Below are 15,850 nucleotides of genomic sequence, written 5' to 3' on the forward strand. Positions count from 1 at the left end.
TGGCATAAGAGGAATCCTTGACTCAACTTTAGAAGGGTGGCATATGTCAGATAAAGGCAAAAGAAAGTGCATAGGAGCATTGTTTAGTTGATAAAACATTATTTCTCATCCAAGTACAGATGAACAGTTTTGCCATATATGCTAATACTGTATACTATCATCTATATATTTAGAAATATTTCCATGTAGTTACAGAAACATCTATTATATGTCTTTATAATATGCATGTATATGTGTCTATGTCTCTGTGTCTATATCTATGCATTTTATCTATGTCAGCTATTTATCTATAGGTGTATATCTATGTATTTATACATGCATATATCATTTATATCTTTATGTATATCACCATGTATATACAAATGCATATATTAATGTATGCATTTATTACCTATGTATTCATGAAGTTATCTAAATAGCTATTATCTATATATCTATACGTGTATGTATGTATGATGTGTATATGTGTGTATATGTATGTTTCATCTATGTTTTTACTATCTATACTCTGATAACTAAATGACTAAGATGTGGTTAAAATCCGTATTTCCCAAAGTTAGAATGAAAATTTATAAAGATGTACTGAGAAGAGGCTGAAATGTCCTATGCTGTTATGAATCAGATTTGGTGGCATCTATGATAATTCTATAATTTAAAAATTTACTGTAGATACAAATGATTATGGGTGCAAATATTTATAGATCTACCTATGTATCTATGTATCTATCTATTCAAGTTACTACACATACATATATTTCTTTGCTGTTAGAATCTTTAAGTTAGATTAATTATTAAAGTAGATAGCTATCATTTGATTTTCAGTTGAAATGGATAGGGAAGGGGTTTATGAACTCTAACCCTTAGCTGAGGGTTTCTTGTAATTGAAGGCTACTTGGGAAGGAAAAGTTAGTTTTCTTAAAGGTGGTTCAAACATGCTCCAGTATATACACCAACATCCATCAGTATATGGGTACCACAAATTGGATTCATGTTACTTTAAAAACAAACAAAAAAAGGAGAATACTAAGTTGGAAGAGAGGTGGGGTAGATCTGGAAGGAGTTAGGAAGAGGAACAGAAAGGTGAGTATGATCAAAATATATTGTATGTATGTTGTAGATAGTAAAAGAACTAATACTCATCTAATTTTTAAAAGCAGAAGAAAACAGGCTACAGATATGGGGAGATTTGTGTCATACTCAACATTGATCAGAGAAGACAAAACAGCGCTCAAGTGCCGAGTATAATAACCATGAGGATTCAGGTGCAGATGGGTCATTTGTATTAACCCTGATCATTTCATGGTACTTGATGTACAGGGGACACAAAGAATGGAAGAGGACGAGAAAGAGCTGTGGGGTACTTCCTTTTCAACATTACAGGGATGCAGCAGAGGTCTATTCACGGTTGTGGTTGCCCAAACGAGATCAAGCCCATCAAAATTCTGTAAAGATGAACTGGGGCCCCCAGAAAACTATCCCTTGCTCAGGAGATATTGGCAGTTGATGGCTGCTGATGAAAGAGAAGTCATACTCCTTTGGGGACATGGCTGCTGGTAGGTGTTCATGTATCAGTGGGTGGCCATATATTTATGGGTGTATAAGCAGTACTAATTGGATTCAGGAAGTTATTAAAAACTAATAATTAAAACAAATATATGAAACTGAGATAGATTGGGGTCCTAGAAGAGTTGAAAGAAGGTGTCAGTAGATGAATATAGTCAATATAAATTGTATAAATGTGTTAGACTTTCAAAGAATAAGAATGAAAATAGATTAAATTCTCTTCAGTCCTCAATAATCTTGACTACTCATTTCTACATCCTGTCAATTTACAAATTCCTCATCATACCATGTTTTATGCTTTTGTTTAATATCACTGAGGATGCATTTCATAGAAGAGCCAAACTTTATGATATTGGAAACACCACTTTCATACTCATAAATGAAGCCAGGAGTGTGCATGGCTACCAATGACCCTTTGGAATCAAATACAGGAGATCCAGAGGACCCACAGTAAAACGTGTTGTCACAGGTAACCACACAGTTCAGGTTTATGAACTGCTTCTTGGGAACTTTTTGGGTGTATACATAGATATATTGCACAGTAACACTGCCATCCCCTGCTTCTCTTTCCTGAATGTGCTCATCTTGAGAAATCACTACACAGCCATCACTAAGCTTCTGTTTTATATCATGATGACCAACGATATATATCAACCCACTGGATGGTACAAGAGCTATTCTATTATACAGCCCTGAAGGTTCTTGTTGCCCATTTTCCTTCAGTTTCAGGACAGCATAATTAAGGATGTCATCAGATATCTCAAACCAGGGTTCAACTAAAAAGGAGGAGGTGTCTTCTTTTGCCAGGAACTCTTCATAATCACATGTGACGTTTACACATTGACTAATTTTATCTGCCCACTTACTTTGCTCTATGCCTTCACCCACGATGTCATCGATAACATGCTGGTAAGTGAAAATGTACAGCCCTGTGAAAACAAAGCAGGCAGCACAGCCTTCCTTTCCACCGCTGTTCAAAATCGATGAGCCCAACGGTGTCTCTGAACTGTGAAAGAAGTTTGAGAACTTTAGCTGGGATTGGAGTTTCTGGTCAGTTTCCTGAAGTTTTCTTGATCCATTTCAAATGAGGAAGTTCTCTTACTTTCTTCCTTGAGGTATGCTCTGAGTTTTTCACACTCTCTCTTCAATATGGGATATGTATCCACAAAGTATTCTTCTAGCTTCCTATAACGTGGCTTTTCTAAATCAGTGGGGTCTGCTGCCTGAGGATATTTTATTCTCTTAAGCTCCACCTAAAAGAGCTTGCCCTCTAACTCATCAACTGGCTGGGTGTTTTCTATAATGGTGTCCAAGTCTTTAACGAGCCTCCAATGGTCACTCTCTACAAAGGAATAAAACCTGCCATCTTTCTTCAGAGTTTCCCTAATGTTGTCTCCCTTAAAGCAATACACTCAGTGTTTGTTCCCCTCTTGGTGAAGTTCTCTACACTTGAGAATTCTTTCATTCCTCTTCCCAACTGCGTGAATATAAAATTTCACAGTCAGTACACACATGGTCCTGCCAACCATAGACTTGCTTATCTCTTCTCTGTCGTTTTTCTGTTTTAGAAAATGTCATAGCCACATGGCTGTCTTCTGGAAAACAGCAGAGGGACATACCAAGGTATTTTTTACCCTTTGATTCCTTGTTTGCCACACACCAGCATTTCTTTGAGCTGTTGACTTTTTATCTTGTCTGTGGCAGCACTGAGAGTGTTGAGTGCCTCATACAAGCTATCTGTCATCTTATGTGTGAGTGTATATTTCATTTTTTCATTTTTTGAATGATTTCCATCTAAGGTGATGTTAATTGTCTTATATATCTTATCTTGCTGACATGGCTTGAGTGAATATGCCCCTTGGTCCTGCAGGTTTGCTACCTCCCTTGCTCTTTTTCTAGATTCCATCTTAATTTGAGAAATATTGCAATCACTCTGCTTTTCTTTGGAGACCTAAAAATAAATGGTATATAGTCTAGTGTTTCTATTTTTTTAGTGAGCAATTCACAAAATTCCTGTGGAAAACTCAGTACAATCTCCAAAGATCGGTAAGTATAATCAATCAGAGTTTAGTGTGGGATCCAAAATAGGAGCTCTGCTTTCCTATCAAACCATATCAAACCGTGTTGTATGTGGTCATTTTCCAACAAAAAAGAGAGAAGATGGGAGGGTTATCCAGATATTTTAAAATCGACCAATTTCCTGATGGGGCATTTTAGGTCTTGCTTATTAATTTTTGTCTTTGCCAAACCATTCATCCAGTGGAATATTTTATCATATTGCACCGAAAATTATATTCATTTGTTTATCTGTTATTGTTTTTCTGCTATAGGGTTTGATCATATAACCAAAGCTTCCCTGGAATTCTCCAATCAATCCCCACTATCCTTAAATTCCTAAATGCCTTGCTGGTACCTTCTAGTGCCTACATTCTAGAGATATCTCACCTTGCCAGCCTTTAAAGTTTTTAATTTTAAGGTGCCAAATTCAGAAAGAGTACAGTATAATGATTTACAACTAGATATTTAATGATAATAATAAAATGTTATTACTTAACTAATTATTTGCTCATAAAGAATAGTTACTCTTGATAATAGATACCTTTGATTCACCCAGCATCTAACAGGCAAGAAGCTGCTATATCCTCTATTACATCCATATCAAATCCTTTAAATAGGTGAGAAAGAAAATGGCCGCCCTGACCTTTGTAAACACACTGAAGTACTGAACAGTTTTCTTATAACTTCTTTCCCTAATATCACATAATAACCAGCAAAGGAACTGAATTGTGAGTGCTAATGCTCAGTTACCTATCATCTCCCACTGGTCTATGCATTCTTTTTTGTAAACTTTTTTGTCTACAACTTTCATTTTTATAGGATGTTGTCTCATTTTCTCTAAGTCATGTTATTGTGAAAATGATGCTAACAGTCATGGGTTCATATTTCAGTAATGCTACACAGTGGTAATAATGATAGCAATGGCATAGTATGGTAAAGACTGAACCTGTTATCATTTGAAATAACACTAATATTTTTAGATGTAGAGATTAAGACTACTATAAGATAATATAAAATTACTCTGGCCATGCCTGGAAAGTCCTGTAAAGCATGTCTGTAGTCCAAATGCTTTCACCAGCGGCAACCTTGTTGCACCATGTTCAGTGCTTTAAATGATTTTCAACTATTTAAAGACATTTGGAACAATTTAGATCTCTCTCTCTCTCTCTCTCTCTCTCTCTCTGTCTCTCTCTCTGTCTCTCTGTCTCTGTCTCTGTCTCTCTCTCTGTGTGTATGTGGTGGGGTGTCTGTACGTGGGGGGGGTGTTGTGGTTATTGTTTTTTCTTGCAACATGGAGCCTCCATTCATTAGGAAGGTAAAGATCTCCTCCTGTTTTCAGAGTGCTAGGATTACAGTTCTTACTTGACCTGGCACTTTTAGGGAAAAGGGAAGTAGTGTATGTGGTTGTCAGATTATTGCTCTGCAATAGAGTAATACAAAGACAGATTTAGGCTCGGCATGGGTTTTCTAGCTATTCAGGTCTTCTTAGCTTTTTGGAACTTGGATAGGAAGAAACAAGTCAGGCTTTGAACTGGCATTCTCAAATGCCTGTCAATTCTCAACCTTCCTGATATGTTCAGGACCTTTGTAATTTCAGAAAAGGGTCATTTTTATGACTGAGCCTGGAGAGTAGAAAGAGCACTGATTTCATCAAACTTACCCAAGTCTTCAGTTCTCCCCCAGAGAGTCCTTACTCTCCTCCCTCTTCATAAACAAATGGAAAACACAGTCTTCCTTACCTGCTAACAAGGCCACAGTTAGAATCAATACATAAAAATAATTTTATAAACTTAAGTACTATAAGAATATTAGTTGTTTTGATTTAACAGATCATCTAGACTCAGGATATTTCCAGGCTATTAAAGTATTGGTTTCATTTTCCAGTTTATCTTAATAGATTGCATCTGATGTTTTTGTTATCATCGTTATGATTGATTCAGACAAATTTATGATAGTTTTCCTTCAATAAAAGTTTACTTTAATGTGACTTAAACATGAAATACAAACCCCTTCCACAATCCCCTTCACTCAAATAGGAAAAATCCTGTAAATATGGAAGATTTCATAATATGCAAGGAAGCAGCTTCCTGGCAGGAAGAAATTTTGATCAAGGATGGCCAAGTCTGTTCTGTGTATATTTCATAGCAGGTTATAGAGACATAACTGAGAAGAATGGTACAGGGTTTTCATGTTTGTCTTTATATCACTTAGGTCCCTCTGTGACCTGCTTGCCTCATGACTCACGGTAGCTTAAAGATGAAACAGGTGGTTCACCTGAAACACTAATTTCAAAATGATTCAATCTATGGCAGAATCCATACAGTTGTCATATACTGTGGAGAGGAAATAATTGGTACCCTATATCCCAATTCAGTTCTGGTCTTGTTTGCCCCGCTTTGCTAAGTTAGCAAGCAGCTAGTTTACCCACAAAGCACAATCACCTCGACAATAGAAAGGGAGCGTTATGTGTCAAGTACTCTCTTAAAAATTTAGCAGAAGTTACCTCTCATTGTTAGCCCTGTAACTGCCATGAAAAGCAGGCTTTATTTGGATTTTGTCTGTTGGAAAGTATATGATTGGCAAGAGACATAACAGGTCGGAGCTGAGAATCTGAAACAGAGATAGAATTCAAATACAGAGGGAACCTTTCCGCATAGGAGCTTGCAGTCAAGGAATTTAAAGTGTTATACTTACCTTCATGTTAGACCTAGCTTTTCCTTTAAGATGGCAGTAATAAAGCAATGAAGAATTTCTAGAGGAATGAGTAGCCCATAAGCAACCCCTCCAGAAGCCGTCAGTTGTGAACAACCATACTTCAGCATTCTTATCACAATTTTTAAGAGTACTCGTCTATCCTGTTAATTTTGGGGGGAAGTCTGGGCGAGGTGGGAATAGAGGTTTTCACAGAAACTTGCAATGTCTCTCTCAACTGTGAGTCTGCAGTCATCAATACCACTGCAAAAGTAGCTTCTTTGCCCTTTACAGTCATCAGAGGCATGGATCGGGGACATGGGTGTCTGGAGACTGCACTGACCATGTTCTGATCTACATGGTCTCTGGAGGCAGCATATGCCACAGATCTCAATATGACCTCTGGTGGCAGTATAGACCAGGCACGTCAAAATAATCCTCTGCCACAGCATGGGCCATAGACACCATTTTGATGCATATGGTGGCAGCACAGGCCAAGAACATGGCCTCTGGGACAAAACAGGCCACAGACAACAATATGGTTCCTGGTGGCAGCTCAGCAGATGGACATCCACATGGCTTCAGGCAGCAGCACAGACCATGGACATACACACAGCCTCTATTGGCAGCCCAGCCCAAGAACCTCAACATGTTCTCTTAAGGAAGCATAGACCACGAACATTCACATGAACCCTGGGTTTCAACTTAGCCTGGGGCAGTCAACCACACATATCCACATGATCTCTAGAGGAAACATAGATCACAAACAGTCACATGAACCTTGGGTTTCATCATAGCCTGGGACAGTCAACCACGGATATCAGCATGGCCTCCAGGGGCAGCATGGACCATAGAGATCATTCAAGGAGGTCCAAATCAGAAAATGAACAGTTCTTCATCTCAGACATCATACTGTTCCTCAGAGCCATAGCGATTGTGCAGTTGGCATTCAGGGACTGTGTCTGTGTAAGTTCATACTGCATACCACCCTTTCCACCTACTGAGCAATGACATGTTCCCCTGTTAACACACATTCTCTCACACCTGTCATTGCTGTCTCCTCTCTCCATCTGCCTCTGTGCGCCCTCACTCCCCACTCCATTCCTCCATCTTTCCCACCTCTCTATCACATAATTTGTTTGTCATTGTGGTACTGAAAACTAGTGTCACACTGAATGTATTTTTTTTGCCCAAACAGCTTTACATATAAATATTCATGGTCTGATTCAGGGTTTCTGGTTTCTAAAGCACCATAAATACTTCACTATTGCTGAGACTTGTCTCAGATATCCCAGTGTCACCCAAAATCAGGATGGTCTTGCAGCTAGATGGGGCATCCAGGGGCAGGTTCCATGGGAGCTTCTGGCTACCATGAGGCTCACAGAGTTAAACCTTTGTGCTTGTAGCCTGCTGGCAGCTCCACTGTTCCTCATTCTCTGTCTCCCAGAGGGCCAAGCGGCTACAGAAGCAATTTTCCATTGGGGCATCACCCTTCAGAGTCTCCATGGCCTTTCTCTCCTCAGAGATCTGTGATAAGTGCCAGTGGCTGTGGCTATCTTTACTTTCTCTGCATTTATACTTCTTTTTTACCTCGCCATTTTATCAATGCTGGCCATAAGGCAGATCCTTCTGTCACATTCATAAAATACATTCCTGGAATGGATGGGGTAGATCTATGTTGTGCTGGGTCATGTTTTAAGGGCTTCTCCCCAACTACTTCACACAGCTCTTGCACCTTTGTGAGATGGATAATATTAGCCCAACATCAGCCATAAAATAGAATGTTTTTTTTTTTGATAGAAAAGACAGAAAAGTGTATTGTGAATCTCCAAATGTATATCACATGGTTAGTGGTATTCTCTCTTTGCAAAGAGGCAAAGGTATATCCATTGGAAATGGTTAGAGTCATAAAGCCATCACAGCTGCTTGACACAGTTCCAGCAAATCTGAATGTAATTGCTGCAATTGCTATTGTTCTATCTCAAACTTTTGGGTTTTGGTTGCTACCTGTTGCATTCTGGGGACCTTTCCATATTGTGATTCATTTTAGGTCTTTTCCTGAGAAAATTACACCTCAGACCTTTTCTGAAAATTATAAAATTAACTTTATCTGGAAGTCTTTCTTATGCCCCGAAGATCATTAAGAACAGATAAACACATAGCTAGATGATGGCACTACTCTAGAAGTCTTCTTGGGGTATATTCCCCTCAGCTGACTCAAACATTATAATTGGTACAGGGTAAACAGAATCAACTGACAAACTCTGACTAGCCAGGTGAAAAGGTTAGAGATTCATGACCTTCCTTTAAACTATGCTTAGAGCTCTCTGAATGTAGTTTAAAGATATGGGGTCATGGAGAGTATATCACTGGAGGAATAGAACTCAGTAAAAAGATAGACTAACAAAAACTTTTTCTACTTTATAGCATAGATGATGAAACATATAGTAAAAGAAATTAGGTATTGGTATCTACTATTCAAAAAAAACTGAGTTAGATATGTTCTGAAGTGCTTTCAAACATCAAATGCTACAAGTCTAAAAGCAAGCTGTCATCTAATAAATGTAATTGTTTTAGAGGAAACATATTTTAGACTCCTTAAGTTGGAGTTATAGGGCTGACAATAAAAGTAAAATCTGTTTTGTTTATATTTTCTAATTGCAACTGTACTTGTAACCCTGGACAATGAAAAATCAAACACATTATCTTTGCTTCTTGGATGATCTTGCTCTTGGTTCTGGGAAATCTTTATAAATAAAGAAGCACTTGGTTGCTAGTCAGTCAGAGCTGTGAGATTCTCCTGAACACCAGCCCTGGCTCACTCTTCCCTCCCTTCCCAGGCTCCTTATCTCCCCTTTCAGCTGCCCTGTCAGCAATAACTCCCTCTGCTGGGAAAGCACCCCCTGACATCTGGTGGCCAGAGACCCAGAGGTAAGTCTACTTATGGTAAGACTAGGACTTCACTGAATGGCTTTTCAACCCCCCCCCCAGGTAAGAAACAGACAAGGTACAGAAGGGTGAAAAGGCAAGAACTATAAATAAGTCATGGGCCATAAGAAGTCTAAAGAAAAAAGTCTTTAAAGATATAATACAGCACACTTTAAAGAAAATGGAAATCCAAGTTAGCACTTACCAGTTGACTGCTTTCTTAAATTTTGCACAGAGATGTAGTCCTTGGTTCCTGGACCATGGAACTTTGGATTTAGAAACTTGACACAGACTAGCAACTTTGGTAACAGAATAGACTTGAAAATGTGTCTGTTGGGGCTTTCTCTATTTGGAGCATTTTGGGGCAAGCTTTAGATACTGGCAAGCCTCAGAAGAAAGACACTTTGCTCTGTTCTTCAGCAAGGCAAGACGGTGGAGAACACACTTCATCATTAGATCATACACTTAAAAATAAATCCCCCAATATATTCCCTGATTCTCATATGGCTTTTAAGATTGAGAATGATCAAAATGAAGATGATCCACTCTCTCCTAAGGACGAGACAGATTTAGAGGAAGAGGCCACAAAATAGCATGATCCTGATTGGCTTCCTTCAATATCTAAGACCCAATGCCAGCTAACAAATCTAGAAAGGGTGAAATCCCTGTTCCTTCACTGGGATTGGGAAGTGGGGGTGGGGGTGGGGATGGGGGTGGGGGTGGGACTCTTAAACAAGTCAGTTACTTGGGAGAATAGCTTGGCTGTTTTCCAGTTAATTTTGGTGACAAAGAGGTTGAAGAAGCTTACTACAGAGGTTCTTACCCTGTGCTCAGCTACTGCTGTAGAAGCATGCAGAAGGCTCCCTTCCCCTGATGTTAAGATGATAGGATTAATTAATATTAGAGAAAAGGCTGATGAGCCTTTTGAAGCTTTCTTATCCCAATTAATGGAAATCATAAATAAAATGGTTCCTTACAATGAAGCTGCTCAAATTATTACTAAACAATTGCCTTTTGAAAACACAAACTTTGCTTGTCAGACTCTGCTAAGACCAATTAGAAAATCAGACCTTAATGAATTTCTTAGAGTATGTTCTGAGGTCACCCCTTCCTATTTACAAGAAGTAGCCATTGCAGTAACCTTCTAGGGACAGACTACCACTCAAGTTTTAAAAGGTCAGGAAAAAAATAATACACCCAAAGACGAAGGAGCAAAGTATTTTTGCATGTGGCTAACTAGGACATTTTTGTGGAAACCATTTAAAGAAAAAAAAATGAAAGAATTCCTACTACAAGGACAGTACTGGGCTCTGGTAAGAATGCCACAGACAAGTACAACTTTCATTAATATACCCAGAATAATATGCTCTCAATGTCTGGCAGACACCATGCAGGCAGAACTGCAGTGGGCAAGTGAGCTCCCTGGAGATGGCCACTGTCATTCTTGGCTGCGATGGGTAAGCTCTGGTAAGGCATAGCCCCAGAGACTTTGTTTCAGGATTGCTTCTTGCTACTCATGTGCTTTCTCATGTTTACCATTGCCACACTCCTCAAATATTTGACTGGGTGTGAGTGGAGACCTGGAGACCCTCGCTGCCTACAGCCTGCTGTGATTAGTTCCTGGGTGATAGCCCACCTATTGGGCAAATTTCCTGCAGATCAACATAAAGGTGAACTTTCATGAATTAATGCTGTTTGGCTGGATTAAAGACTGTATAGAATTTGTGGTTTGATTCAAATAATTTTAGGAGGAAAGTTTAAGGAGATGATTTTAGTTCTTTTGCCAGAAAGATGTAATAAAATAGAATCAAAAATAGAATGTACCCCTTTTTCATAGAATAGAAAGTAAAGGCTACATAATAAGAAATGCAATGAGCTTTCATAAATTACACTAAGAAAAGGAGGGAATAGACTTGGGACAGGTTTATATCAAGGAAAAACATTCATTCTAGGTCAGGTTCAAGGATGAAACCACAGGTATTGCTTTGAACTTATAATGAGCTAATAGCATGAAACACTGCTTTGAACTTACTATCGACATCTTTCTGTTTCCCCTTTTATGTAACAATTAATCTATTAAGTAATTCTTTCTTATATAGAGAACATTTTTATCTAAAAAGCTATGTAAAATTGAAAGCAATAATAAAATTGAGATGTAGACCTTTTCTGCTTCATCTGGTGTACATACTGTCTGCATGTCTGATTTTCTTCTTTTCCTTTCTGTCTGGGTCAGAAAGAGGTAACAGACTGTGAGCCTCTTCCTTGGCCATCTGAGGGGCCCTTGAGCCAGAGAGAAAAGAGCCTGAATAACTAAACTTTTTTTTCTTAATCTACTGCTGTTATCAGCAAGAGTGAAACTGCCAGAAGTCAGCAGTCTTTGGTCTCAATTGCTGACACCATACCCTACTTCTTTCCTCAGTTACCAGGACTCTGGAAAAGGCTTTCGGCAGATGTCAAAAACGTTTTCATTGGGAAAGAGAATGCCATTTCAAATGTCATAAGGATGGAACATTATTCCCTCTTATAAAGGCTCAAGGAGAAATGCTTAGACCTGCTAATGATAGTAGTATAATCCCAGTCTGCAAGCCAGGAAAACTGGGTACAGGGACAACTGTATGCCCCTCAAATAATGAGTATAATACAAAACCCTTTTCTCAGCCAAGAAGGGTCCAAAAACTCCTCAGCTCCGCCCCAGGCAGTTTAGGATTATGAAGAGGAATTTTAATCCAGCAATATGGCTACTCTGGCAAGGGATGACATCCAAAGATCGTTTATGTATATATGATGTGGCCATAATGCAGAACTCTCTGAACTATGGTATGAACTGGCTGGAATACAGGCACAACTTTAGTATACACCTTTAACGCTAACAATGAAGATAAGGTTTGTCTGATGGGGCAGACAAGGTGATGAATTAAAGATTTGACAGAATGAGTCAGAGATGGGTTAAGCCCAACTCACCCAAGAACAGCAAAGAGAGGCTACTTAAGAGCAGAGAGCAGAGAGAGAGAGAGAGCAGAGAGAGAGAGAGAGAGAGAGAGAGAGAGAGAGAGAGAGAGGGAATGTGTGTATGTGTGTATACATTTTACTGGGACAGTTGTTTACAGAGATAGATTGCAGAGAGAACAAGCTGACGTAAGTGAAGACAGACCAACCAGAGAATGAGAAGGAGCCAGAAGATTTGAACACATTAGTATGAGGCCAGGCAGAGCAATTCGGTCAGAAGCCGTTGAATCAGTCATCTTGGAAGATTAGATTGCACAGAGGCTAGAAGCTTCCAGGCCTAGGCCTAGGCGTAGTTTGAACGAATAAGAAAATGTGTATTCACACAGCTTTGGTACAACTCTCATCTGATCATTTCATCAGAGGAAATAAAAGCAATATTTCCAGGATTGGACCTCAGTCCACCATCTCAGTTATATTAAACTCAGATTTTCTCCTAATTCCTATACCCACTGAGGTATTTAGCTCTCTGCCTCCTGGGTATGTGGGTCTTATTCAAAGAAGAAGTTCAGTCTCTCTGCAAAGAATTCAAGTTATTCCAACGATAATTGATTCAGATTGTGTGGCAGAGATTAAGGTTATGCTTCAGGCCCTGCCCCCAATACCATACAAATACATCTGAGACATAGAGTTGCACAATCGCTTTTTCTTCCTCATCTTTCATTAGGAAAATAAGTCTCCCCTGAAGCAAGAGGAAATGGAAGGTTTGGTCCTAATAATATCGCATTCTTGATAGAGGAAGTTAAAAATTCAGGTTTCATGAAAATTTAAAGGTACAAGGTAAAGCTGTTGTAAGTCATAGATATAAGAGCTGGCCCTCCTCTTAGCAATCTCAAAGTACCTCATCAGCTTTAATCAACTTAGGATAAGCTGCCAATGTGGCAAAAATGCTGAGATTTTAACATGCCAGATGAAGAGTCTTCTGGTTCCTTTTTATCCCTATGCGATTCTATCTTTACCTTTTCTTTCTCTTTCTTTCTTTCTTTCTTTCTTTCTTTCTTTCTTTCTTTCTTTCTTTCTTTCTTTCTTTCCTTCCTTCCTTTCTCTCTTTCTTTGACAGATGAGTCTTTTAATAGAAAAACAAAACAAAACAACCGCAGCCCCCTCAAAACCAAACCAAAAAACAAACAAAAAACAAAACACAGAAAACAAACAAACAAAAAACCCAAACCACAGGTGCAACAGTAGCAACACACATTTCTCCAATCCAGAAAGCTGAGTTCTTCCCCTTGGGAGGTGGCATGTACACGCACCTACAACCACAGTGTTCATAAGGCTCTAGAGTCAACTGCTCCTGGGGCTTCATGTTCTCTTGTTGCACTTTCTTCACTTCAGATGCAAACACAGCTTCTGCTGAGGCTATGGAGTCAATGCAGTTGGCCTTAATGGAAATCACAAAGTGTCCTCCATTCCAAAGGAAAGTGTGAGCATTCAGGGCCACAGTACGGGTTTGGTATGGCTGGGCCTCATTGGCAAAGATGACATCCACCATTGCAATAAGCATGTGGTATTTGTGTGGGTGCTAAGCATCTTCAATTACAGGAATAATGTTGGTCCTCTTCTTGACCAAGTTGATGAGGTCACGGCCAGAGTGATAGAACTCAACTGCGTAGACCAGGCCATCTGGCCGACAATAACAGAGACTTGGGAGATGGTGGTGCCTGAGCCTGCCCCAAGGTAGAGAGCACCTTGACCCTGGTTTGATGTGTATCTGGTCTATGCTGTCCAGGATTGCTGCTGCCAGCTTGGAGTGGAAGGTTCCAGGCTCGGTACTCAAATTTGTCATTTCCTACTGAAATAGAAACTCTCTTCTCTCCATACACAGATTCTCCAGGGACCAGATTCTTTGTGACAAGGGCATCCTCTACCACCACATTCTTCCCTGATCGGCTTCGTCTCCTGACTCCAGGCTACCACCTCCACCCCGGTTGCCCCCAGATTGGAAGCCTCCACTTAGGCCACCGCCGCCTCTTCTTCCCCTAAAGACACCACCTCCTCCGCTTCAACTTCAGCCTCCACCGCCAAAGCCTCCTCAGCCACCGCCAAAGCCTCCTCAGCCACCAAAGCAGCCCCCACAGCGGCTGAAACCTGGCTTCATTACTGCATTCTGGTCGCCCAACTCAGGCAACCTGCGCATCTCCGACTTCAGGAGTCTCAGCCTTTTGCACGTCTATCTTTACCTTTCATGTTACGGGGAAGAAACATTTTGAAATAGACGGGAGTTCCTTTAAAAAATCCAAATTATTAAGTTGCCTTTCAAATGATACAAATGAAATTTGTTCCTAATATGGGACTAAGAAAACATAGTCAAGGTATTACAGAACCTATACAACCAATATAAAATAAAGACAGAGAGGGGTTAGGCTTTGATCAAAGTATTTTCCTAGGGGCCATGGTTGAAGTGGCGCTGACCCCACTACTTAGAAATCTGAGATTCCTGTTTGAGTGGAACAATGGCCCCTGACTACAGAAAAGATACAAGCAGCTACGGCTCTGGTTAGTGGACAATTACAACTGGGGCATGCAGAGTATTCTTATAGTCCCTTGAATATCTCTACATTTCTTATTTAAAAAGTCAGGAAAGCAAAGGCTCCTACAAGACTAGAGAAAAATTAATGAGACTATGGAAGCCATGGAAAGTCTTTAGCTTGGGTTGTCATCACCTGCTGATCCTATGAATCATAATAGCATAGTCATAGATTTATAGGATTATTTCTTGTAGTTTCCTCTCTACAAATTTAAGACAGCCATATCTTATATATCAATGGAAAGGCCTCCCTCAGGAGATGAAAAATAGCTCTACTCTTTGCCAAAAATTTGTAGATATGGCTTTACAAACAATTACAGATAAGCACCCACCAGTTTATTTAGTTCCTATATGGAAGATATCTTCAATGAGGACAGAGGCTACTTACAAGATTTCTCAGTTGCCTGGCTATAGGCTGACGATGGCTCCAGAAAGGTACAGATGCAACCACCATTTAATTATTTGGGCTATGTTTTAAGGACACAAACAGTGGTACACTATTCTTAAGAATTAAGGCTGGCAGCTCAGGTTACTGTATCCTGCAAAACTCTCAAATAACATAGATGGAGAAAAAAAGATATTCCATGACAAAACCAAATTTACACAATATCTTTCTACAAATCCAGCACTACAAAGGATAATAAATGGTAAAGCCCAACATAAGGAGGCAAGCTACACCCTAGAAAAAGCAAGAAACTAATCATCTTGGCAACAAAACAAAGAGAAGAAAAGCACACAAACATAACCTCACATCCAAATATGAATATAACAGGAAGCAATAATCACTATTCCTTAAACTCAACATCAATGGTCTCAACTCCCCAATAAAAAGACATAGATTAACAAACTGGATATGCAATGAGGACCCTGCATTCTGCTGCCTACAGGAAACACACCTCAGAGACAAAGACAGACACTACCTAGAGTGAAAGGCTGGAAATCAACTTTCCAAGCAAATGGTCGGAAGAAGCAAGCTGGAGTAGCCATTGTAATATCAAATAAAATCAATTTTCAACTGAAAGTCATCAAAAAAGATAAGGAAGGACACTTTATATTCATCAAAGGAAAATCCACCTAGAG

The 15,850-nt window shown here is 39.5% G+C and overlaps 1 pseudogene; it reads right to left on the reverse strand.

Moving 5' to 3' along the window:
• Positions 1 to 1,824: 1,824 nt before the first annotated feature.
• Positions 1,825 to 14,380, reverse strand: LOC116891810 (annotated as a pseudogene).
• Positions 14,381 to 15,850: the final 1,470 nt, after the last annotated feature.

This window comes from Rattus rattus, chromosome 2 (genome assembly GCF_011064425.1).
Source record: "Rattus rattus isolate New Zealand chromosome 2, Rrattus_CSIRO_v1, whole genome shotgun sequence".
Classification (NCBI taxonomy): Eukaryota; Metazoa; Chordata; class Mammalia; order Rodentia; family Muridae; genus Rattus; species Rattus rattus.